This window comes from Macaca fascicularis, chromosome 12 (genome assembly GCF_037993035.2).
Source record: "Macaca fascicularis isolate 582-1 chromosome 12, T2T-MFA8v1.1".
In the NCBI taxonomy this organism is placed as follows: domain Eukaryota; kingdom Metazoa; phylum Chordata; class Mammalia; order Primates; family Cercopithecidae; genus Macaca; species Macaca fascicularis.
In genome coordinates, this window is record NC_088386.1 from 22,347,221 (window position 1) to 22,371,969 (window position 24,749).

The following is a 24,749-nucleotide window of genomic DNA, read 5'->3' on the forward strand; positions in this document are numbered from 1 at the left end:
CCAATGTCTACAGGAGGTAGGCAGGTAAAAGGGTGAGCCAGCCTGGTGGGGTGGGACCATAGCAATGAAGATTCTTTGTTTTGTTGAAAAACCATCACCTCCGAATTGACCAATTTTTAACATGCCAGAATGCAGGCCTCCTTTACTTCACTTTCAGAGGAAGCTGGCACCCTGGAGTTTCATGTAAATGCTTCTAATATTTAAATGTTAGCCACTCATAAAACACTATGCTATGTACTGGTATGAGGAAGGGAGAGGGAAAGTAATGTGTCAGTAGATTGCATTCAGCCCTTGGGTGGCCAGGCTTGGACTTTGTTCTAGGCTGTTTCCTCAGATACTCTCTGGAAGTCTCTTTGAGTTTCCCTTCTTTCTACTTTCCTTGACCTTCCCCTGCATCAAGGCTGGACATTTGAGAAGAGGAAAGCTGGTGTGAGCCCCCAAGCTCCAGCCACTAGATATTGCACACTGGGTCTTAGCATACCCATTTCCTTTCCAATCATTTTCTTCACTAGGAGTCATCTGTAGATTTGAGGAGGGTGATTGCGGGAGGCCGTTTTGGCATCGAGCTGATTGTAAGTGAAGCTGCAGGAGCCAAATCCCTGATTAGAATTGAGATTCTGAAGCCAGATGAATTAATAATGAGGTGATGGGGAGAAGGAGAGACTCTGTGACAGCTCTCTTGTTTATGTTAAGAGAAGTTTTAGTTGTTTTCACTTGCAAAAAGATTATTTCTCTAAACTTTAAATCACTGATGATGCCTAGAGCAATTAAGCTCATCTTCCCAGAGTATGACCCTTCAGGAAAATCATCTTCCTGAGCACCATATTCATTATAGGTTGCATAGGATCGAAAGGTAAGACTTCTGGGTAATGCAAATTATAAAATGAGAGAGGAAAGCGCAGAGACTTATTGCATGTCATCAGAGGTATCGCTTAAGAGCCCAACAAAAATGATACTCAAAATGAATTTTTCCCCTCTAATTACAGAAAAACACCAAAATGCAAACCATATAGGTTTGTAATATTTAAAAAGCTATTATATTAGGCTAAATCTAAGCATAACAAAACAGCTATCCACTGTTGTTAGAAGTGAGAGCTAAATCATAGTTTTAAGTTGTAGTTGTAAGGTTAGCATTTTGCCAAATTTTGTGGTGGTAGCAAACCCCATACTTATTTGAAGTTGCTTGAATTTTTATTCCCCCAGCCCTGATTGAGCTAATTAGAACCCACTGGGAATTACATGGGTAATGGCAGGAATTGTGGAAGTATAAATATGCAATGCAATTAGCTCCTGCTCTTTTTCTGTGTGATGCAATCTTGGCACTTATGGGCTTGCAAAAGGCCTGGAACAATAGGAACCATTGATACTCAAGCTGCTAGGGGAGTCCATAATTATGATATAATAACTTGCCAGCCTCTTGCATGCACGGAGGTAGAATGTAATATGAGTAAATAAAACCCAGCAATTTTCTCCATTCGTAATTCTTTATATCAATAGCATATTTTCTCTATTCTCTCTCCTATTTTTTTCCCCTAAGGAAGATAGAAACTTATTTGTGTGAGCATTTTATATACTATTGAAAGACTTCATCTCCATGGGAATAAATTTGGTTTGCAATCAGTTAATTGAAAGTTTTTCTCAGTGTTATTACGAATTGAAGAAAGCTATTCTGCAATGCCCTCTGCCTATCACATGCAGATTTCTTTGACTTTGCTTTCTACTGTTGTGTAAGTTCATGCCAGGAGAGACTTGAATTTTGTGATGTATTCCTTAATTTGTTAGGACTGTACCCAGGCTGGGCCAACTTCATGGGCACGTGACTTGTGTTGTTTCACTCTTAAAGTTTCATTTAAAACTAACATTATACAATATAAAGATGTACAATAAAATCTTAATTTCAATATTTAACTTTTTTTTTTTTTTTTACTTAGAATGACATTAAATAGCAAATAAAAGATCCCATGACAAGTCAAGAGAGAGACCACAGAACAAAGGAAAAAGATTTATATTTTAGTACCTTTAGTGTATTTGTCCATGTTCATAATGCTATGAAGAAATATCTGAGACTGGGTAATTTATAAAGAGAAAGAGGTTTAATGCACTCACAGTTAACATGGCTGGGGAGGCCTCATAATCGTGGTGGAAGGTGAATGAGGAACAAAAGCACATCTTACATGGCAGCAGGCAAGAGGGTGTGTGCAGGGAAACTACCCTTTATAAAACCATCAGATCTCATGAGACTTATTCACTATCATGAGAATGGCATGGGAAAACCCACTTCCATGATTTAATTACTTCCCATTGGGTCCCTCCCACAACACAGGGGACTATGGAGCTATAATTCAAGATGAGATTCGGGTGGGGACACAGCCAAACTATCATGCAGCATTACTTTTTCCTGCTTTTTGAACAAGGGGCCCCAAATTTGCATTTTTCGCCAGGTCCCATAAGTTATGTAGCTCGCTCGGTACCTAGGTACAGATAGGTGGAGTTCAGAAATTGAGGCATTCATTCAGCAACATTGACTGAATACCTGCTCTGTATATCCATAGTGCCGGGTGTAGAAGATGCAAAATATGAAGGAGCTTCTCGGTTGCCAGAGACATACCTGCAACATAAGAGTCAGTTCTTAAAGATGCTGGGTCTTTGGGAGTCAAGGCCCAAATGAGGGAGAAGGAGTGAATTCCCAGTTGTGCCTGGTGTTGGGAGGAGTCTAGAAAGAATGCAGACTCAGAATACATCCGAATATTTGAACTTGTAGACATTTTATTATTTTTTAAATTATTTTTTGTCATTTTTTTGGTGAGAACATGTGAAAATCTCTTTTGGTAATATTTAAGTATAAAATACATGGTTATTAACTGTAGTCACCGTGTTGTACAATAGATCTCTAAGACACTTTAGAAACTCTTTGTTAAGATGTAACCAAATAATTAGAAGTAACATTTCAGAGACTCAAGCCTTTCTTGTCCTTTACTCTATCCTCATAGGTTCATGAGGAATGTCCACCAATTATCTTTATCCAGATCTGAGATAGTGACTATATTCTGCTGGTAAATATCAAAACTAGGGTTGAAGCCCCTGTCATCTGATTTCAAATGTTATTCCATTCCATTCCTATTTTCTATTCCACCTCAATCCTCAATTTGACAACTGTTAATTACTGATACTAAGAAGTTAGAAAATGATATAATATTTTATAGAATATCTTGCTTTTTACTTCATAGCAAAACTTATGTAAGAGTTCTCTTACAGAGAAAATTCTAGCTGGGCTTGGTGGCTCATATCTGTAATCCCAGCACTTTGGGAGGCCAAGGAGGGCAGATTGCTTGAGTCCAGAGTTCAAGATCAGCCTGGGCAAAATGGTGAAACCCCTCCTCTACAAAAAGTCCAAAAACTAGGTGGGTGTTGTGGGTCGTGCTTGTAGTCCCAGTTACTACAGAGGCTGAGGTGGGAGAATCACCTGAGCCCAGGAAATGGAGACTGCCATGAGCCATGATTGCACCACTGGACTCCAGCCTGGACAATACAGTGAGACCCTGTCTCTCACATAAACAAAATAAATAAATGAAAGAAAAATTCTATTAGTGTGCTTAAATAATAATTTGTTTTAGAAAAACCAACTTCTCCCTAACCACTACCACCCTGACTGAGGAATGGCTGGGATCTGGAGCCAGCCTTGTGGTGTGGAAAGAGCACAGGCTTTGCAGTCAGGCCTGGGTGGAATCTGAATCTGACTTTGAAGAGCCATATAGCCTAGTGACCATCATTTGCCTCCTTGGGCCTCAATTTCCTCATCTGTAAAATGGGGGCAGCAAGGACTGCCTCACGGTGATATCAGAGGAAGGCTTAGTGAAATGAGGTTGTAGCATACCCAACAGCTACTGGGTCCTCAGGGAATACTGTTTCCTTCTTTTAAGAGACAAAACATCTTTTCCATCTTTTCTATAATTCTCTTAAAGTTGTTATCATGTGCAATTGCTTATTTTATTGGGTATTTTATCTGTTTTATACCTAAAAATTTTATGTTACTTTAAACTTTCTATTAATCTATTGATACAGAGAGACCAAGATGATTCTTCAATTTCAGTATTTTCTTCTGTGTTCTCTTTCCATCCCAACAGAGAAGTCCCAGGATACTAAAAATTTGGGAGGAGATATCAGAGTCATAGAGTTGAATAATTTTACAATTGAAAGGCACTTTGAAGATCATCATAATAGCTTACATATAGAAAGGGCTTTACTCTGGGTCAGGCACTGTCCTGGCACTTTCCATGTACCTTCTATTAACTCTCGGGTGGAGTCTTTGAGGGAAGTCTGTTATTGTCTCCCATGTCACAGATAAGGAAACTGAGGGACAGAATTAAGTTATCCAAGGTCACCTTGGCTGGCCCAGAGACCACACCCTGATCACTATGCTAAACTGCCTTAATTATGCTGCGTTCCACATTTTTTGTATTTTACAGATGATAAGCTGTGGCTGCAAAGAATAACTGACTTCCCAAGGTCATCTAGGTGCTTAAATGCAGGTTTAGGACTGGAATCCCAGGATCTTGACTGCCCAGTGCAAAGCTCTTTCTACTACCCCTAGAATTACTGGCAGGACAGGCTCATGAGAGGGTCAAACTGGGAACCATCTGAGCTAGATAATATTTCTATTCCTGTGTCTCTCATTAAAGATGCATGATTTTTGTAATTCTTTCCTTTAACAGTAATTGCTATGTTTTGTCTTTCAGGAACCTGGACAGGAGGATATAAGCCAGTATATCTGCCTGTTGAGCCTACAGTTAAAAATAATTGTAAGAGAACATGGTGATGCTTCAGATGCTGTAAGGTGGTGGGACATTTTCAAATCATATCTTTTCACATTATTCAGTTCTAGTATAGAGGAAAAACCTGTGGATGGAATGGAAAGAGAGTAGGAAAAGACAAGCCAAATGTTGTCCACTAGTTTCCTTCATGAAAAATGCCTGATCAAAGTTTGAGGCCAATGAAATTTGGATCTAGAGGTTCACCAAAATTATTTGACTACGCTCTCACTTTCCCAAAGGGAATTTGGTATGTACATGAGATTAGTAAACCAGGTTCATAACCTATCATGTAGTCCGAGAATGAAGAGAAAGCAAGGAGGCCAGCTGTAAGGGGCGATGCTGTTGTGGTTGGGGAGCAGAACATTTCGTCTGAGCTTCCCAGCTGCCAAATGAGAGGGAGGCATTTTCATTTATCAGAAGGGAAGGAGCATAGGAACAGTGATTAGGTGAGACAAAATTTATTTGAATGAAATTCAAAAGGCAATTTCTTCCCAAAGTAGCAGAACAGAATTTACATTAATCAGGGTTCTCAAGAGAAACAGAATCAATCAATCAATCAATCAATCAATCTATCTATCTATCTACCTACCTATCTAATCTGTCTATCTACCAAATCTATCTAATCTAACCTATGAATCTATCTAATCTAATCTGTCTATATCTATCAAATCTATTTAATCTCTCTGTCTAATCTATCTAATCCTATTGGTGTACACACACACACACACACACGCACAAATGTAAGGACACATCATTCCTTATAATCTCTTTTGGTCTCTCTATCTTTAAATAGATATTTACATTTAGATATAAAATTAGATTGATTATAAGAAATTGGCTCATGTGATTATGGAGTCTGAGAAATTCCAAGACCTGCAGCAGCAAGCTGGAGACCCAGGAGAACTGATGGTGTGGTTCCAGTCCAAATTCACAGACTGAGAAGGAGGAGAGCTGAAGGTGTATGTTTTAGTCTGAATCTCAGTCTGAAGGCTTCTGCCTTCTGATGTCCCAGCTCAAAGACAGTGAGGCAGAGAGAGCAGATTCTTTCTTACTCAGTCTTTTCATTCTATTCAGGCCTTCAACAGATTGGATGAGGCGTGCCCAGCTGGGAGGGCAATCTGCTTTACTCAGTCTACCAATCAAATGATAAGCTCATAAAAAACACCCTCACAGACACACCTAGAATCATGTTTAACCAAATATAGGAGCACCCTGTGGTCCAGTCAAGTTAACACATAAAATTAACCATCACAATCCCCTTCTTTTTCAAACATAACCTTAATTCACTACACAGATAAGAATCAGGATTCTGTCCTAGTATCAACCTCTGTAGTATCAAGAGTTCAAGTTGATAATTTACTTATTGTAAACAGCCAATGAGGGAAAATGAGACTTTTGGTGAATACAGAAATATGGAATCTGGGGTTATGGAGGGCAGTTGCAATCTTACATCAGCCTTCTGCCTTGTGACTTGATTGCATGATACAGAAGTCTCACAGACAAGTAGCTATGAAATGTAACTTTTTATGTGTGGCTTGCCTTGATATAGCAGAATATGTTTCCATTAAACTCATTTGGAAGATGAAAAGAGGAACAGTAGGGAATGTTTGTTTCAAGGTTAAAGAAGTGATGATATGGGCTCATGTTTACTTATAAGTGTCATAAAAAAGCACTGAGGACTTAAAACAAGCTGTAGAGAAACTCTACGTTGTCACTTGTCATCATGCAGCTCTCTCAGTTGGATCTAGATTTGAAGAGATGAGCCCGGCTGGCGTGGCGCTTGAGTGATAGACATGTGGACTGCAGCGGTCATATCATTCCTCTGATGTGGTTTTCTGTCCACAGGGTTGGAATTTTTCAAAAAGTGCAATGTAAAACAATACTTTCTGGTTAGTGACATAGTTGCTATTATTACTAGCTAACAGTTTACTACTATTCCTTACATGTGCTGGACACTTTCTTGAGTGGTGGACACCTTCTCTCACTCACTCTCACACACACACATCCACACACCTACACATACACCTACACACACACACAAATATAGATGCTCTTTATTCCACAGTGGGGTCATGTCCTGATAAACCCATCATAAGTCAAAAATATCACAAGTCAAAATGCATTTAATGCCTTGATAAAACCAATAGCTTTAAAAATTGTTAAGTTGAACCATTCATGTCCAGATGCTCCTCAACTTATGATCGGTCACATCCTCCTTGTAAACTTGAAAAATCTTAAGTCAAATCATTGTAAGTTGGGGACAAACTCTATGTAACAGTAGGACCTCAAATGTTATTTTGCTCAATGTTGTTTCATCATAACGTCGATGAGAAAAAAGAATCAATTCCTGCTGGGCCACTGTCTGTGTGGAGTCAGCACATTCTCCCCATGTCTGTGTGGGTTTTCTCTGGGGACTCCAATTACTTCTCATATCCCTGAGCTGTGCACATGGGGTGAACTGGTGTGTCTGCATGGTCCCAGTGTGTCCAGAATTGGTGGGTTGTTGGTCTCACTGACTTCAAGAATGAAGCTGTGGACCCTCACAGTGAGTGTTATAGTTCTCAAAGATGGTGTGTCCAGAGTTTGTTCCTTCAGATGTTCAGATGTGTCTGGAGCTTATTCCTTCTGGTGGGTTCATGGTCTCGCTGTCAGGAGTAAAGCTGCAGACCTTCATGGTGAGTGGTACAGCTTTTAAAGGCAGCGTATATGGAGTTGTTCATTCTTCCCGGTGGGTTCGTGGTCTCGTTGGCTTCAGGAGTGAAGCTGCAGACCTGCCCGGTGAGTGTTACAGCTCATAAAGGCAGCACGGACCTAAAGAGTGAGCAGCAGCAAGATTTATTGCAAAGAGCAAAACAACAAAGCTTCCACAGCGTGGAAGGTGACCCGGCAGGTTTGCTGGGGCAGCCTGCTTTTATTCCCTTATCTGACCCCACCCACATCCTGCTGATTGGTCCATTTTACAGAGAGCTGATTGGTCCGTTTTGACAGAGTGCTGATTGGTGCATTTACAATTCTTGAGCTAGACACAGAGTGCCAGACAGAAAAGTTCTCCAAGTCTCCACTAGGTTAGCTAGACAGGGAGTTAGCTAGATACAGAGTACCGATTGGTGTATTTACAAACCTTGAGCCAGACACAGAGTACTGATTGGTGTATTTACAAACCCTGAGCTAGACACAGAGTGCTGACTGATGTATTTAGGATCCCCTAGCTAGACATAAAAGTTCTCCAAGTCCCCACCAGATTAGCTAGATACAGAGTGCTGATTGGTACACATACAATCCTCCCGCTAGATATAAAAGTTCTTCAAGTCCCCACCAGACTCAGGAGCCCAGCCAGCTTCACCCAGTGGATCCCGCGGACGGGCTGTAGCGGAGCAGCCAGCCAGTCCCCAGCTGTGCACCGGCACTCCTCAGCCCTTTGGTCAATGGGACCAGGGCCACGGAGCAGGGAGCGGAGCTCGTGGGAGGCTCTGGCCTCTGGAGCCCCCCGCAGAGGGGAGCTCAGACATGGCGGGGTGCAGGTCCCAAGCCCTGCCCCGCAGGGAGGCAGCTAAGACCCGGCAAGAATTTGAGTGCAGCACTGGTGGGCCAGCACTGCTGGGGGACCCCGGGCAACCTCCACAGCTGCTGGCCTGGGTGCTAAGCCCCTCACTGCCCTGGGCCTGGTGCACCGGGCGGCTCTGTGTGCGGGGCCCATGAGCCCGCACTAGCGGGAACTCGCACTGGCCCACGAGTGCCTCCACGCAAGCAGAGGGAGGCAGCTCCGGCCTCAGCCAGCCAGAGAGGGGCTCCCATGGTGCTGTGGCGGGCTGAAGGGATCCTCAAGTGCCGCCAGAGTGGACGCCGAGGGCGAGGAGGCACTGAGTGAGGGCTGCTAGCACGTTGTCACCTCTCACCAGCGTGAGTGAATGTGGGTGTGTGAGAGTGCACCCTGTGATGGAACCGTGTCCTGTCTAGGGCTGCTTCCCACCTGGCACCCTGAGCTGCTGTGATAGGCTCCAGCCATCCTTGGCCCTGAGCTGGAATAAAAGGGTAAACAATTATCTTACTTATTTTTACCAATCTTTCTTAAGTGTATATACAGCTCCCATTTATTTCAATGTTTAATATTAGAAGTGTTTTGGTCTTCATTCGGAAGTTTGGTGAGGTTTTCGTTCCTGGAAATATGCCATAGGAACTAAACTCTTGTTTACATCAATTAGCTTGCGGTAAAATTGGTAAAGTTGCAGTTGCCAAAACCTACAGATGACCTTAAGAGAGGACTTAATGTATATTCATTTGCTAGGGCTGCTTAATGTGCACCAGAATACCACACACCCGGTGCGTGTAACAACAGAAACTTACTTTCTCACAGTCCTGGAGGCTGGAAGTCTGAGATCAGGGTGTCAGCAGGCTTGGTTTCTTGTGAGGGCCGTGGAGAAAGGATCTGTTCTAGTCTTCTCTCCTTGGTTTGTGGATGGCTATCTTCTCCCTGAGTCTTCACGTTGTCTTCCCTCTGTACGTATCTGTGTCCGGATTTTCTCTTCTTATAAGGACACCAATTGTATTGAATTAGGGCCCATGCTAATCACTTCATTTTAACTTGATGACCTCTGCGAAGACCTTATCTCCAAATAAGGTCACCTTCTGAGGTACTGGGATTTAGAATGTTAATATATGAATTTTGGGAGAACATAATTTAACCCGTAAGTACATATATGGTTATATATGTGTGTGTATATGTGTGTATTTGTGTGTATACATGTGTTTAGTATATATACATATACATATACATGTCATAGGCATGTATACACACACAAACTCAATCCTCAAAACAAGCATTTGAGGTAGGTACCGTAATTATTTGCCTTTCAAATACGAGAAAAATGAGGCACAAAAAGGTTAAAGAACTTGGGCAGTGCCTCACAGCTACAAAGTTCTGGAGCTAAGATCTGAACCCTGGAAACTGGCTCCTAAGATTATGACAAGGTTCACAGAACAGTGAGCTTTCCTAGCAGCACATGGTAAGACATCAATAGAATGCAAAGGGTGAAAAATCAGGGATTTATTCTACTGAGTTTAGAGCATCTAGTTTTCCAAATATGTTGCAGCACTTCAGAAGCAAGATGTGGCTTGGAAAATCTCATCTGCTTGGGGTACTTACTAGAATTCAGTTATGGCCTGACCCAAGCAGTAGCCCACAGGGCATCTGCACTGACCTTCTGTCTTGCTAGCCTGGGCTGCCAGATATCTGTGCACTCAGGATCAGCTGGCTGTCCTGTACATGCCCAACCCTACGTATTTCTGAAAATAAATAAAAGCAATGAGGAGTCATTGTTGACCCAAAGTGTAAAGACCCCATTTGGGACATGGTGACTGAGGTCATGGGGTAAGAGAAGTGTGGCCTTCGCCTGGTCCAGGTATAGGATCATAGACAGAGGTTCATGTTCTCTCCTTCTACCAGTGGGTGACTCTTCCTTCAGAATACCATCAGGATGGCAGGAAAGAAAGTGCAAGCCACTAGAGATATGACACTTTAGGCTACAGTCTGCTCCCCAATTGTCTTTCTAACCTTGGAGATGCTATGTGACCTCACTGTGTTTCAGTTTCCTTATAGTGATAACTTGTGACTAGGTCATTTGTCTGTTGAAGAGTCTTTGTTGAGGGCCATCCATGTGGTGGGCGTTGCAGGGCACACAAATCTAAAACACAGAGTGTCTGATGGTTAAGAGCATGGTCTTGGAGTCAGCCTTTGTAAGTTCAAATCTCAACATGGAAACTGATAAGCTTCCACCTTGGCAAGTTGCTACATTTATCTGTGTCTCAGTTGCCTCATCTGTAAAACAGAAATCCTAATAGTAACAACCTCATAGGGTTGTTATGAGGATTTAACAAGTTAATGTTTGTAAAGATTTACAGCCACGATTGGCACAAACATGCTAAGTGTTTATTAAATAACAATCTCTGGCTTTAAATAATTTACCCTGTTGTTAGGTTGAAAAGACGTATACTGATGGAGGGAGACAAAATTGCTAAACCGAGACCATAATGTTCTAGGAAAGAGCATGAAGTGGCGGTCTGGAAGAGTCATGGGGACTCATAGAACAGAGAGAAAAAGCTATTGGGTGTTCACTGTGTGCCAGGCACCGAACTAAGGACTGTGCATGCATTTTCTCTTAATCTTCAAACAATCTTTGATTGGATAATGGCCAATATTGTCTTCCCCATTTTACAACTCAGAAAACATGTCTTCCCCATTTTACAACTCAGAAAACAGACTTCAGAGAGGTCAGGCATGTCATTCAACGTTCTGAGTGGCAAAGCTGGGATTTAGGAGGAGGGGGTGGGTTAGGTGGCAGCTGAGTGCCCCAGGTTGTGGGCAGGCACCTGTTGGCCAGACACTAATGGCTGGACTGTGGGTCTGGACATGCTCCTGCATTTTAAAGAGTCCTGAACCAGATGCTCACATTGCCCCCTTTTGAAACCCCCTTTAGACCGAGGGGTCCTCAGCAGGTCTCACTGTGTTGCTACTGGGATTGTGCTCACTGCCGCAGCAATAATCCAGTGTCAGTATTTTATGCAGTGATTTGATTAGACTTTGTTCCTGAGGCTTTAAAAGAAGAGCACATTTTTAACATAAATAAGTCAGTGTTTTGGCTTGGTGATATTAACCACACTTGATGCAGATGAGGCTTTCCTTGAAGATTGAAAGAATGATGCTCCATGCTCATGAATTTCTGAAGTCAGTTACATTTTCATTAATTGGTTTTGCTTCCCCTTCTTTTGGCCTTCTCTTAACATAGAAAATAAAATCTGGGGTTAGGCTTCTCTCACTGATGGATGGCACCCAGGGGCAATACAAGCACTTTTCATTCATCTACTTTGTTTTTCCAGAAGTCTCTAAGCAGCCATTACATAAGTCTAAGGGACCCAAGGTCAACTTTTATTTGTGGGACAGATTCTTTACGTTTGTTTATTTCACCAGAAAATCTAACCCAGAGGTAATGTTTCAGGATATTGACCTTTAAACACGATGCTTCTTTTCCATGCCTAACAATAAAAACTACCCGTACAATTATTATCATTATTATTTTTTGAGACGGAGTTTTGTTCCTGTTGCCCGGACTGGAGTGCAGTGGCATGATTTCGGCTCACTGCAACCTCCACCTCTGGGGTTCAAAGGATTCTCCTGCCTCAGCCTCCCAACTAGCTGGAATTATAGGCACCTGCCACCATGCTTGGCTAATTTTTGTATTTTTAGTAGAGATGGGGTTTCACCATGTTGGCCAGGCTGGTCTTGAACTCCTGACCTCAGGCGATCCACCTGCCTCGGCCTCCCAAAGTGCTGGGATTACAGGCGTGAGCCACCATGCCTGGCCACCCCTAAAATTAAGCAGTTACTGAATGTTTAACATATTCCAGGGACCCTATTAAGGAGTTCTCACGTATAATCTCACTTAATTCTTCCAGTAACCCTGTGAGCTAGATGGTGTGTTAATCTCTATTCAGCAGATGAGGAGACTGTGGTTTAAGGAAGTTAGGTACCGGGCATAGAGTCACAGGGCCAGTGGCTTGTTGAAATGAAATTCCAACCCCATCCTTCTGCCTTAGGAATCAAATTCCTAAATCTGTAAATGCAGCTCTAGCAGCAAGTGGGGCTTACCTTCTGGAACAATTCATGTAACACAATGTTGTATGTTTGGGGTTCCAAAGCAAAGGAGGTGGGCCCATCTCAGCTCAGAGGCTTTGGAACATCCACCACAATGCCCAGAACCAGCACCAAGGCACAGTGGTGTATCACATGACCTGACTGGCCAAATGGCCAGCAAACGAAGCTGGGAGCTTTTAGTACATCACAGCTGGAGGAATCACCTGAAACCATCAGTTCTTACGCACACTGCCTTCCCGCTCGGCTACCTTTCCCAGGTGTGAGTTGACTCCAGTGGAGTGGTGGTCACCTGGTCCCTCTTTGTCTGGGCTTTCCCTGTTTTAGTGCCGCATGTCTCACTCCCTAGGAAACTCCTCAGTTCTCTGCAAACTGGGAATATTTCTTACTTTTCCTTTAAGAGAGAGTTCAAAATCACTAGTCTGGGGGTCTACCTCTTGTTATCAATCCAACCTCCTGCTTTTCCTTGTTGCACACTGTGTCAATACTGACCAGCTGGCTAGAGCTGCTCACTGAGAAGACTCCCACTTTGATCAAACTCTAGCCAGGCTCCTCTGAGCCCCCTTCTCAACCAGGTCTCAACCTTGGTCTATAAAGACTTGATAGACACTAACAGAGTTTCTGACAGGTCAAGGCTGCATCCCTAGGGTGACCCCATTCCCCCTTAAACATCCTGCCTGAGAAAACTCAAGGCTGCCAAAAGAATTTATGTTTGTTCTAGCCAACACCCAAAGATATGGCCCCTGTCTCCCAGCCTCTGTGGGAGGCTAGGAGACTAATTCTGATAGTGCCAGTTAGCACACCCAGATGGGTTTCACATGGGCTTAGCTCCTGTTCCCCCTTTTTGTAATTTTTAACTTCCCTGACTCTGCTGAGTCCCTGCTCAAACCCCTCCCTATTCCTTCCTGCTCCCTTCATAACTCCCAGTCACCTCTGTATAAATTAAGTTGCGTTCCATTCATGCTGTACTTTTTCCTATTGGAATAATATATTACTGATTAAAATCTGTCCTTACTACTCCCACCAGTGTCCAGCTTTACATTCTTCCAGTGTTGCCCCCAGTGCCTGCCTCCATTGTCCCCACAACATGCACATAGGATCCGGCTTGTAAGGTCCTGCTTCATCCCCATGGGTCTGCAGTGCGTGCTCCACCTCTGTTCAACCAGTTCCAGCTCTTGATGGCCTTTCTTTGACTTCCTGTGGCATTTGTGTTTGGCATGTCTCTCTGGGAAAAAAAGATACGCCATGTCATATTGCTTTCTCTGCAGACATTCTATTTCTGCACCTAGTTTTGGTCTCTTGAGGGCAAGAACAATGTCTTGTGGCTCTTTGTATATCCAAGGCCTCAAGAAGGCTTGAACAACAGCAACCAAACTGTGTGTTGTCAGTGATGACTTATAGCAGGTGACTATCCAGTTCTTGCGTTACCTACCTTCCTTTAGAAAACAAGGACTCTGTTTTTTAAGAACTGTCAGCCCACAGGAAGAGACATACAGATACACACACACACACACAAAATCACAGGAGAGATATTATATATATATATATTATATATATATATCTTATATGTGTATGTTATGTGTATGTATAAGTGTGTATACATATATATGTATATATACGTGTGTGTGTGTGTATATATATACACACACACACATATATATATAATGGGACTTTAGAAGGGTGATCCTATATGCATGTTGAGGCATGGGGGTGATGGAGGCAGGCATTGGAGGCAACACATGCAGTATATAAAGCTGGACACAGGTGATAGTGGACAGATTTTAGTGGGTGGTTAGCATAATGAAGTAGCTAAGAGCACAGTCTTTGGAGTTACATTGGCCTGGAATTTCATCTTTTTAAAAAAATCATAGATGAGTTTACTTCCCTTCTCTGAGCCTCATTTCACCAGCTGTAAAATGAGTATATCACATTCTTCAGTGAGTGATGGTAGTTGTGAGGATTAAATGTCACGATAGTACATGCCACATGGGAAATGCCAGTAAATGGAATCAGTGTAAAACATTCACCTAACCACACAAAACATAACTGGGATAGATAGTTACAAACATGTGAGATTTGAAGGAAGAAAAGGAAAGGAAAGGGAAGGGAAAGGGGTGAAACAGAAGCTGGAGCAATTAAAGTCTCTAGAACTTAGGTCAGGGGATCTGGAAAGACTTGGAAGATTAGGTTAGAAAAGGAAAAGGAAAATTGTCTTTAATTTATTGGGCTTCTATTTTGTGCACTAGGTATTTTGCATACTGCGCTTCTTTTGCATATTGCGCTTCATTGAATTCTCAGAACAATGCTGTAAGATATGGTATTCATCCCGTAACTTACAGATGTTGACACTTTTGTGTGGTCACAGAGTTAATAAGAGGCAGAGCTGAGAAGGACCCAAGCCTCTCTCATTCCAGAGGCCTGTTTTCCTCATTTGGCTAACTTCCCTCCTTCACCCAATTAGGAGTGTGCCGGTACATTAAAAACTTTGAGCTTTCTTTTCAGCTCCAAAACAATTGCTCTATCTTCTCTGATTAAAAAATCTGAATGGGGCTGGGTTAAGACACTGGCTTCTCCCTGGAAGCCCCTCTAACCTGCTTTGAATATATTGGCTTGTACAAATAAAAGATATGTTTGACTGTAAGGAACAGAAATCCCACTTAAAGTCATTTAAACAATGAGGAAATTTACTTTTCCTTGTAATGGAAGAAAGGAGTTAGGGAAGCTTCCAGACACAGTACCTTAATCCCCTCGACTATGGCTTTGTTTCTCTGCCAGTCTTTGAATTCCCCCATAGGCTTTATGCAAATATGGGCTTTGTCCTAAAGGGGGCTGCCCTCAGGATTTCAAGAGGACTTCTATTAACAAACAGCTGGGACAAGTGGCTGCTTCAGTCTATGTGAGTGAAAGAAAGATCTCTCCCTCACTCATGGACCAAATATTCCTTTTCTTCAGTCTGATTGGGCCAGTTTGTTTGTAAGTCCAATCCTGGACCAATAGCAATCAACAAGGGTAGTGCTCTGTACTAATTGGCTCAAGCCAGAGTACCTAAACCAATCAGGGGAAAAAAGGATAGGATTATTGTGATAGGCGGATGCTAGTCAGGACTCGTATCTGTAGTCAGGACTGGTACATAGACTAGTGTGAAGAGAAGCAAAATTCTAAATACGTCACATCTAGTACAGTATGGACATGACCAATCAGAATGAGTACTCGCCTTTAACAACCAGTGTAAGTCTGTTGTGAATTAGCTGATTATCAATCCTGAATATTTAATCACAGTGTGAGTTTTCATAAGGAGGAAGAAGGAAGAATGAATCCTGGATAGGCATCCAACAGTGCCTGCTAAGTCTTCTACGTGTCTACCTGAGTGTTAGGCTTAATGGAAAGCTAAGATAATCCCCAATGTCAGTTTTCTAGTCTGACAGCTCAGTGTCTTTGGCCACAGTGATTAGGCAATCTTTATTTGTAACTTGCCCTTTAAGTTGGTCTCATCTGAAAGGTGAGCCTACATTTCACCTGACCCACTCAACACCAACTCCCTCCTATGTATAGGGATGTCATAGCAAGTTAATTCAAGTTACATCTCCGTTGACGGCCAGGGCAAAACACATAGGCCAAGCAAGTAAACCTAGGCTTTGCCTAGAGTGATCTCCCACGCCAAGTAAAAGTTTTAAGAAGTCCCTAACCTGTCTTTTCTTTGGTTTACTCAGTCCTTACAAATTCTAATTGGGAGCATAGGCAGCTTAAGCCGGTGGAAGGTCTGATTACAGAGGCTTTTGAGAGATGTGCAGCATCACTTTCAAATGCAGGCAATAACCCAAATTAGATTATAGAGGGATATCTTGTAAAGCCCCTAATATTTGTAGATAGGCATGATTAATTATGGGCTTATCAATTATTTGCGCTTAGTTCTTTGCTTTGAAAGTGTTTATGGTGGCTTAATACTAGTGTGTTCTGCCAACTACTTTAACCTTTCCCCAGAAATCTTGTTTGCATTAATGATTCGGACTATCAATGCCAAGTCTGAAATAATAGGGTTTTGGCCTATTCCTGATTTTGCAAGGAAGACTGAAATCTTATGTGTTCATCAAGTCAATCTTTCATTGGACACACAAAAGACTGGTCTTTGAGTGCTATTGTTTGGGAAGTCACCTGGAAAGGTGAGGCTTTTTTTTTTTTTTTTTGATATAATTAGTTTTGAAGGGGAAAAGTCAAAATTTGATCTTTAAGATATATATTTTTATTTTTCAATTAAGAAGTATAATTTATACATTTATGATGTACAGTATGATGTTTTGATATATATATATATACATCTTGGAAAGGCTAAATTAAGCTACTTAATATATGCATTACTTCACGTGTTTATTTTGTGTGTTGAGAACGCTTATGTACTCTCAGCAATTTTTTTTTTTTTGAGACGGAGTCTCGCTCTGTCGCCCAGGCTGGAGTGCAGTGGCCGGATCTCAGCTCACTGCAAGCTCTGCCTCCCGGGTTTATGCCATTCTCCTGCCTCAGCCTCCCGAGTGGCTGGGACTACAGGTGCCCACCACCTCGCCCGGCTGGTTTTTTGTATTTTTTAGTAGAGATGGGGTTTCACCGGGTTAGCCAGGATGGTCTCGATCTCCTGACCTCGTGATCCGCCCATCTCAGCCTCCCAAAGTGCTGGGATTACAGGCTTGAGCCACCGCGCCCGGCCAACTCTCAGCAATTTTTAAGTACATGCACAACATATTGTTATTAACCGTAGTCATGATGTATGATAGATCTCTTGAATTTATTTGTCTTGTATAACTAAAATTTTGGGTCTTTGACCAATATCTCTCCAATCCTCCCAACCCCCAGCCTCTGGTAACCTCCATTTTACTGTTTCCTTGAGTTTAACTCTTTCACATGCCATGTGAGTGATATCATGCAGTACTCGCCTTTCTGTGTCTGGCTTATTTCACTTAACCTAATGTTCTTCGTGTTTATTTATGCTATTCCAAATGACAGGATTTCCTTTGTTTTTAAAGGCTGAATGGTATCTTATTGTGTGTATATACCACATCATCTTTGTCCATTTGTCCACTGATGGACACTGGTTGGTTCCGTACCTTGGCTAACATGAATAGTGCTATAATAAACATGGGAGTACAGATATCTCTTTAACATTTCACCTGACCCACTCAACACCAACATACTGATTTCATATCCTTTGGATGTATACCCAGTAGTGGGCTTGCTGGATCATATGTTAGTTCTATTTTTAATTATTTTGAGAAACCTTCATACCATTTTCCATAATGGCTGTATTAATTTATATTCCCACTAATGGCATCAGCATACAAAGGTTTCCTCTTCCCTACAGACTTCCCAACACTTATCTTTTGTCTTTTTAACAATAGCCATTCTAACAGGTGTGAGGTAATAGTTCATTTTGGTTTTATTTTGCATTTTCCTGGTGATTAGTGATAGTAAACATTTTTTCATATACTTATTGACCACTTGTATATCCTCTTTTCAGAAATGTCTACTCAGGTCCTTTGCCCATTTTAAAATCAGGTTATTTGTTTTCTTACTGTTGAGTTGTTTGAATGCCTTAGATATTTTTATTTTTACTCCCTTATCAGCTGTGTGGTTTGCAAATATTCTCTCCCATTCTGTAGGTTGTCTCTTCCCTCTGTTTATTATTTCCTTTGCTGTGTGGAAGGTTTTTAGTTTGATGTCATTCCATTTGTCTATTTTTGCTTTTGTTGCCTGTGCTTTTGTGGTCATATCCAAAAAAATCTTTGCCCAGCTGTGTCGTGGAGCTTTATACCCTTGTCTCTGAGATACATTAAATGAACACACAGAGGAGCAGTTTGCACAATCTGAATGTAAACAGTGAAATCAGTCAGGAGAAAAGTATCCTCAGGACTGGCAGTGTGGCCAAGTGGGAGGAGTGCTGAAATACATGGAAACCTGAGTTCTGTTCCTTGTTTCGCACTCGTTAGCCATGTGACCTTGAACAAGTCACATAGCTTTTCTGGGCTTTAGCCCAGTCTCAGTGTTCTCACTAGACCAGCAGTGGCAAACATACATGCCCACAGGAACAATACAGAAAATACATGTGAATAAAGAGGCCTGGGAAGGAAACACAACAATGAAACAGCCAACAAAACCCCAGCTTTAATATGAGGCTAAGGGGCTATAGGGAATGGTGGGGTCTGTGGCAGAGCACAGCTCATTCACAGGGGGTATTCCACTGAAGCTGAACACAACCTCTATGTGGCCAGATCTGATTTTTCTTTTAAAGAGAAGCCAAAAAATCCAGATTTTATGTGAAATGTATTATTTGTTAAATATTGGGTGAAACAATAAACCCTATAAACTCTGTGAACAAAATGACATGTTTTTCCTGGGCTGAATTCAGCTTGGGGTTGCTAATTTGCAACCTCTAGACAAGACGAACTGAGAAATACGTTTTAGGTATGGAATGCTGTGGCTCTGTGAGTTTAAGGCGAATGTCTCCTTGAAGTCACGCCATCTCAGAGTTGGAAGAGGTCTTAGCAGGTGTCTGATTTGTCTCTCAGACACCTCTCACACTATCCCTGACATTTGTTATTTAACATCTGGTAGCTGTTCCACAGGATGGACTTTTCTGCTGGAGGAATGGACTCTGCTGCAGGAAGCTCTTTCTTGTATTGAGAAGAAACCCTTTGGCCAATGTCTTCTCTTATTGATCATAATTCTGTTGTCTGGAGTAATACAGAATACATCTTTGGTCTCTTGGGGCTTTAGATGTGGACAAGCCTGCTCCTGTTCCCCCACACAAGCCCAAGGGCACTTCTCTGGGGATAGTCAGGACTCAGAAAGGTCTTAGAACCCAGAACCTTGGATGAGCTACAGAAAGTTTCCTAAATGAGAATTCAAACAAAACCCCTTCTACTGTTACTTCATGCCATGGGGGAATACAACTTTGGGTTATTTCTGATGGAGTCAAATTTCCCTCCCTTGGGGGAAAGGGGAGGAAGCTGGGCAGTATGGATGGCAGATCCACAGCTAGCCTCTTGGGAGGCATGAGGGAAGCTGGGCTGGACATGCCCCCTTCTGAGGGTCACCACTGGTGGATCTTTGTTCTCTAGGACAAGTCAAAATGGGGGAGTCTTTTTGTCTCAGAAGGGTAGCACTGGGACTGTGTCCACCTCTCACCTCAAGTGTAACCTTAGAACATTTCTGCCTCGCACAGGACAGAGCCTGGAATCACTTTCTCGTACTCAGTGTCTTCCTATGCTCTTGCATACAATAGCAGAGATGAGGGTTTTTCCAGCTGGAGGGAGGTGGGTGAAGTTTCTGCCACCTGTGACTGCACACGTGTAGTTCAGGGACTGCACGGGAGCCAGTGTCCAGACAGTGGAAGCAGACTCTTTCAGAGAAGTGGAGGGGCTCAGCTTCTGTTCAGAGCTGTTCTGTGGGGGGTGAAATACTTCTTTCTAAATGTGACTCTGCATTATAGTGGAGTCTTCATGACATATTACGGGGATAATCTTTCAGATGCTTTGTGATTCGACCCATAAGGCCAGAACAGGGAAATTAACTAGGTGTAATAAATAATATAGAATCTGGTGAATATTTAGGTTCTGGTAATGATGATAAATCAGGTTTGAAATGTTCCTTGAGGAGATTGTGAGATTCTGAGAAATGAAGCCAGGAAGATTGATTAGAACCTATTGCTGCTCAGAAAATCTACTGCAAAAAATACAGGGAGGTATTGCTAGGCTAATAGGAAAGGTGAATACAATCCACCTTGGCCTCTAAAAACCAAATGGGTGTAATCAACAAATGTCATTGCACTTACGGGCTAATGCATAGGAGAGCAAAAGACCCCTCAAAGCACCGGAGAGTTTGATCTGAAATACAAAGAAAACACATCAGGCTTTCAGTATGGTCATAATTACAACGAAGCCTCATTTATTTACTTATTAATTTGTTTGTTCATTTATTTATCTGTCTGATTTCAAGGAATGACCCCTATTGAAGAAATAAAGATTATGTTCTTAAGAGTTTGTGTCACTAAAATCTGTTCTTAGGGGCCACATACAGTAGGTACTTAAATAATGTCATTTGGTTCATTGTAATTTTGTTATAACATTGATGAGAAAAAAGAACAATTCTAGGCGGAGTCACTGTGTGGAGTTGGCATGCTTTCCCCATGTCTGCATGGGTTTTCTCTGGGGACCCCAGTTTCCTCTCACATCACAAAGCTGTGCATCCCCAAGCTACATGATACCGGCGTGAGTGCGTGTGGGTGTGTGTGAGTGCGTCTTGGGATGGAACACGGTCCTGCCCAGGGCTGGTTTCTGCCTGACATCCTGAGCTGCTGGGATAGGCTCCAACCACCCATAACTCTGAACTGGAGCAAGTGGGTCCATCATTATCTTACCTGTTTTTATTAATCTATCTTTAAGTATATATAGTTCTCATTTATTTCAGTGTTTAATATGAGAAGTGTTTTGGTCTTTGGAAGTTTGGTAATATTTTTGTGACCAGAAATATGCCATAGGATCTTAACTGTTGTGTAATGTTAATTCACCTACGGGAAAATTGGTTTCTTTAAACACTGTTTTGCTTAAAGTCGTAGTTTCCAAGAACCTAGAGACGATGGTCAGTGAGAACTTTACTGTACTTGTTTCTCAGCATCTGGTGTGAAGATTCATATCTTACATTTGATACTGAAGCTGTACTGAGTGGGGGGATTATGTTAAATGCTTTAGTGATAAATCATCCCTTTCCTTGCAAATCTGTCCAACTTGATTGATGAACTTAACAGTAATGTAAAATATCAAAGCTTTTGGAAATTATCTGGGAAGGGAGTAGCCCTAATTGTGTGGTATTAAAAAAAGAGGCAGAAAAGCCTTGAGCATTTGTGAGTAGAGGAGGAAGCATAAAGAATGAAAATGTGGGGAGAAAGCTGTAGTTAATTGTCAGCGGACCAGGGGTAAATTTGTGATACAACAGAGAGAAGATAGGCTTTAGGCTCAGATTGACCTGAGTCCACAGTGAGCTGTGTGACTCTGGGCAAATTATTTGACTCCTCTGAGCCTCAATTTCTGCCTGGGCAAAATTCTTGTATCTTGGGACAATTGAAGGAGATTATGTATGTCAGTGCCTTGTGCTGAGTATGACACATGTCGGCCCCTTTCTCCCCACCTGGTGGCCTTCTAAATCTCCACATTCACCTCTGTGATGGTTAATTTTATGTGCCAATTTGGCTGGTTTATGGGATTCCTAGACATTTAGTTAAATATTATTTTCTGTGTGCCTGTGAGGCTGTTTGGATGATTAACATTTAAATCAGTGTGATCAAGTAAAGCAGATTGCCCTTCCTAATGTGGTGGCCTCCTCCATCAGTTGAAGGCCTGAATAGACTAAAAAGATGGACCCTGCCCCACGTCAAAGAATTCTTCCTGCTTGACAGCCTTCAAACTGGGACGTCGGCTTTTTTCCTGCCTTTAGACTCAAACCAAAACATCTCTTCCTGGGTCTGGAGTACTGGCCTTTGGGCTAGGATAAAACCATTGACTCTCTGGTGTCTCCGGCTTGCTGCCTCACCCTGCAGATCTTGGCATTTGTCAGTCTTCATAATTATGTGGGCCAATTCTTTATAGTAAATTTTTTCTCTCTCTTTCTATATATATATATATATGAGATTTATAAGTATATCATATTTATAAATACACACATATATAAGTGCATCCTATTGGTTCTGTTTCCCTGGAGAACTCCAATACAACCTTGTTCAGTCCCTTAAACATAATGAGCTTTATTATTTGTTGGTTAATACACAGAGCCTGGGAGCCAGAGAGCATACTCCAAAATCTAGATGACGGGCAGGCAACCTTACACTGCTGTCTGAGCTCTTCATCTGGAACCTAGGGCCTTTTGTGGGAGCTCGGTGGAGCAGCATGCTGCAGGGAAGATGTACAGTGCAAGACAGATTCTTCAGTCTTCTCCCACACATGTGCACACACGGCACCGCATGCCAGGCAGAGCTGGGTTTGTGTGTGTTCCAGCATCTTCCCTTTTTTCTTTCCCCCTCCCAAAGTGAAGAGAGCTGATGGTGGCAAACCAGGTTCCAAATTAAAAACGAGAGACTTAAGAAGTGTTTCTTTCTTCCTCCTTTTCTTAATGTGAAGTATGAATTAGAAATGCCAATTTTGTGTAAATTATCTGATTAAACACGACATCCGTGCGCTCAATGGTTAGACTTGCCAAGAAACGCAAGGCAAGCTGGTAATGGTTTTCCTAATTTACTCGAGGATAAATAATGCAGGAAGCTCATCAGATAGGTCTGCAGATAGATTTGAATGAATTAGATCCTCAGTGCTTTGGAAGTGGTGATGAAGGAGGAAAAATATTGCTACGAAACTGGTTTAACTGCTAGAGAAATTTGGAACTGCAAAAAGCCACGTTAAAAATCACATCACAGATTTGTCTTCAGCCAAAAAAGGAAGTGGAGAGTTAAAGAAAAACTTCTCTCTCAGACTTGGTTCTATTAATCAGCTTCCATACTGGGCAGTCTGTTTAAAGTTTGGCCCATTAAGGTTATTGTGCGCTAATGAGACCCTTCCCCAATGGGCCATCCTGGTGTGTGGCTGCACTGTTTGACAGGAAGTAGATTATCATAAGAAGGAGTCTCGTAGATGAACAGTGGTATGTCACCGCAAGAGTTTCTAAAAATATGCCTGCTGTCTTCAATTGGCTGCAAATTACCAGCGATTGAAGGCATCAGGGGTATTTTATGACAGATAAATATGCAGTTAAGACGCCTGCTATTCCTGAAAGGGGATGGAATGGACAACTAACCTTTGGAATGTGTTTTGTTCTCAAACATTTCCCTGACTGAATCACCAGATTGCAGCCCTGAAATCTTTCTACTGGTTACTTCTTTAAGGTGTAAAGGGGTAAAACCATGATCACCCATGAAAGTCTGAGAACAAATTCATTGATTAGCTCTGTCATCAGATGGGTCCTGAGGGAATGGCATGAATGTGAGACCATCACAGTATCTCATTATCTTCCCTCTCTTCTCCATTCCTTTCTTTTCTCCCTCCCTCCCTTCCTCCTTTTTTCCTTTCCTTCTGCAAATATGAGTCAAACAATGTTCTAGGCTCTAATACAGCAGTGAACACCACAGAAAAAACCACTGCCCTTGTGTTACGGTGCTTGCCATTCTGTGTGTGTGTGTGTGTAGGGGAAGACAGACACCAAAACAAATACATATTTTTTGTTTATGTACACATAATTGTATATGTACATGCCAGATTTTTTTTTTTGCCATTTAAAAGCTTATTCTGTGATCAATCAGATATTAGAAGACTAAACTGAGGCATTTAAGGCCCCAGAGATTTTTCCAGAACTCCCCACTACCTCAAAGAGTGGTAAAAGGGCACAACTACAAATTATCTGTTGTTTGTTCTCCAAATTTATTGCCCTGGGAGACCTCTGAGGAGGAAAGTAAGATGGCAGGCTGGGGGACATGAGACAGTTGTTATTTCAAATTCTGAAAAACTCCTGAAGAACTGAAGGACCCCCTAAAGGACAAATAGGTCTTTAATGGCAAAAACCTTCTAAGGTTTAGTTCAGGGCAGGTTGGTCCTGGAGGCCACTTGAGGCTCAGAGTCACCTTTATTTGGGTCATTGGTTCTCAAGGTATCTAGGGTAAGGTCTGCTCACCTGCCTGTCACCTAGAGGGTTAAATACCTGTTGCTGTGGAAATTTGAGTCACCTGGTGTCTTTATTTCATGTTGCTGTGTAATAAATTTCCACAAACTTAGCAGCTTTAAACAACACACATCTGTTATCACAGTGTTCGTGGATGAGGAGCCTGGGTGCAACTCGGCTGGGTCCTCTGCTTAGTTCCTTACAAGACTGTGACTAATGATAGGCTGCCTGGTCTGCATTCTCTTCTAATTGTTAGGCTGTGGAAGGATCCCCTTCCAAGTTCACTCAGGTTGCTGACGGAATTCGTGTCCTTGTGATTGTCCAGTGAGGGTCATGACTTTTTGCTAGCTGAATGCGGGAAGCTGCCGCAGCTACCAAAGACTGCCTGCGGTTCCTAGAGGCTGCCTGTAGCTCCTGACACATGGGCTTTTCCAACATGGCCTTTTAATTCATCAAACCAGCGAGGAGGATCTCTTGAGCAAGGGTCTTCTAGTAAATGGAGTCTTATATACCATAATCTAATCACAGGAAGGAGACTCTATCACCTTTACCCTATTCCATTGGCTAGAAGCGAGTCCCAGGTCCCACCCGGGAGTTATACCAAAGTG

General features: G+C 42.2%; 1 long non-coding RNA gene across 1 annotated transcript in view; it reads left to right on the top strand.

Annotated features, from left to right (window-relative positions):
• The window catches only part of LOC135966524 (uncharacterized), a 100,837-nt gene that overhangs the window by 73,814 nt on the left and 2,274 nt on the right, over nt 1–24,749 (top strand). Inside the window, exon 3 of the long non-coding RNA XR_010579858.1 lies at nt 4,737–4,799. This is a non-coding gene — a long non-coding RNA (uncharacterized lncRNA). The remainder of the gene's footprint in view (nt 1–4,736; nt 4,800–24,749) is intronic.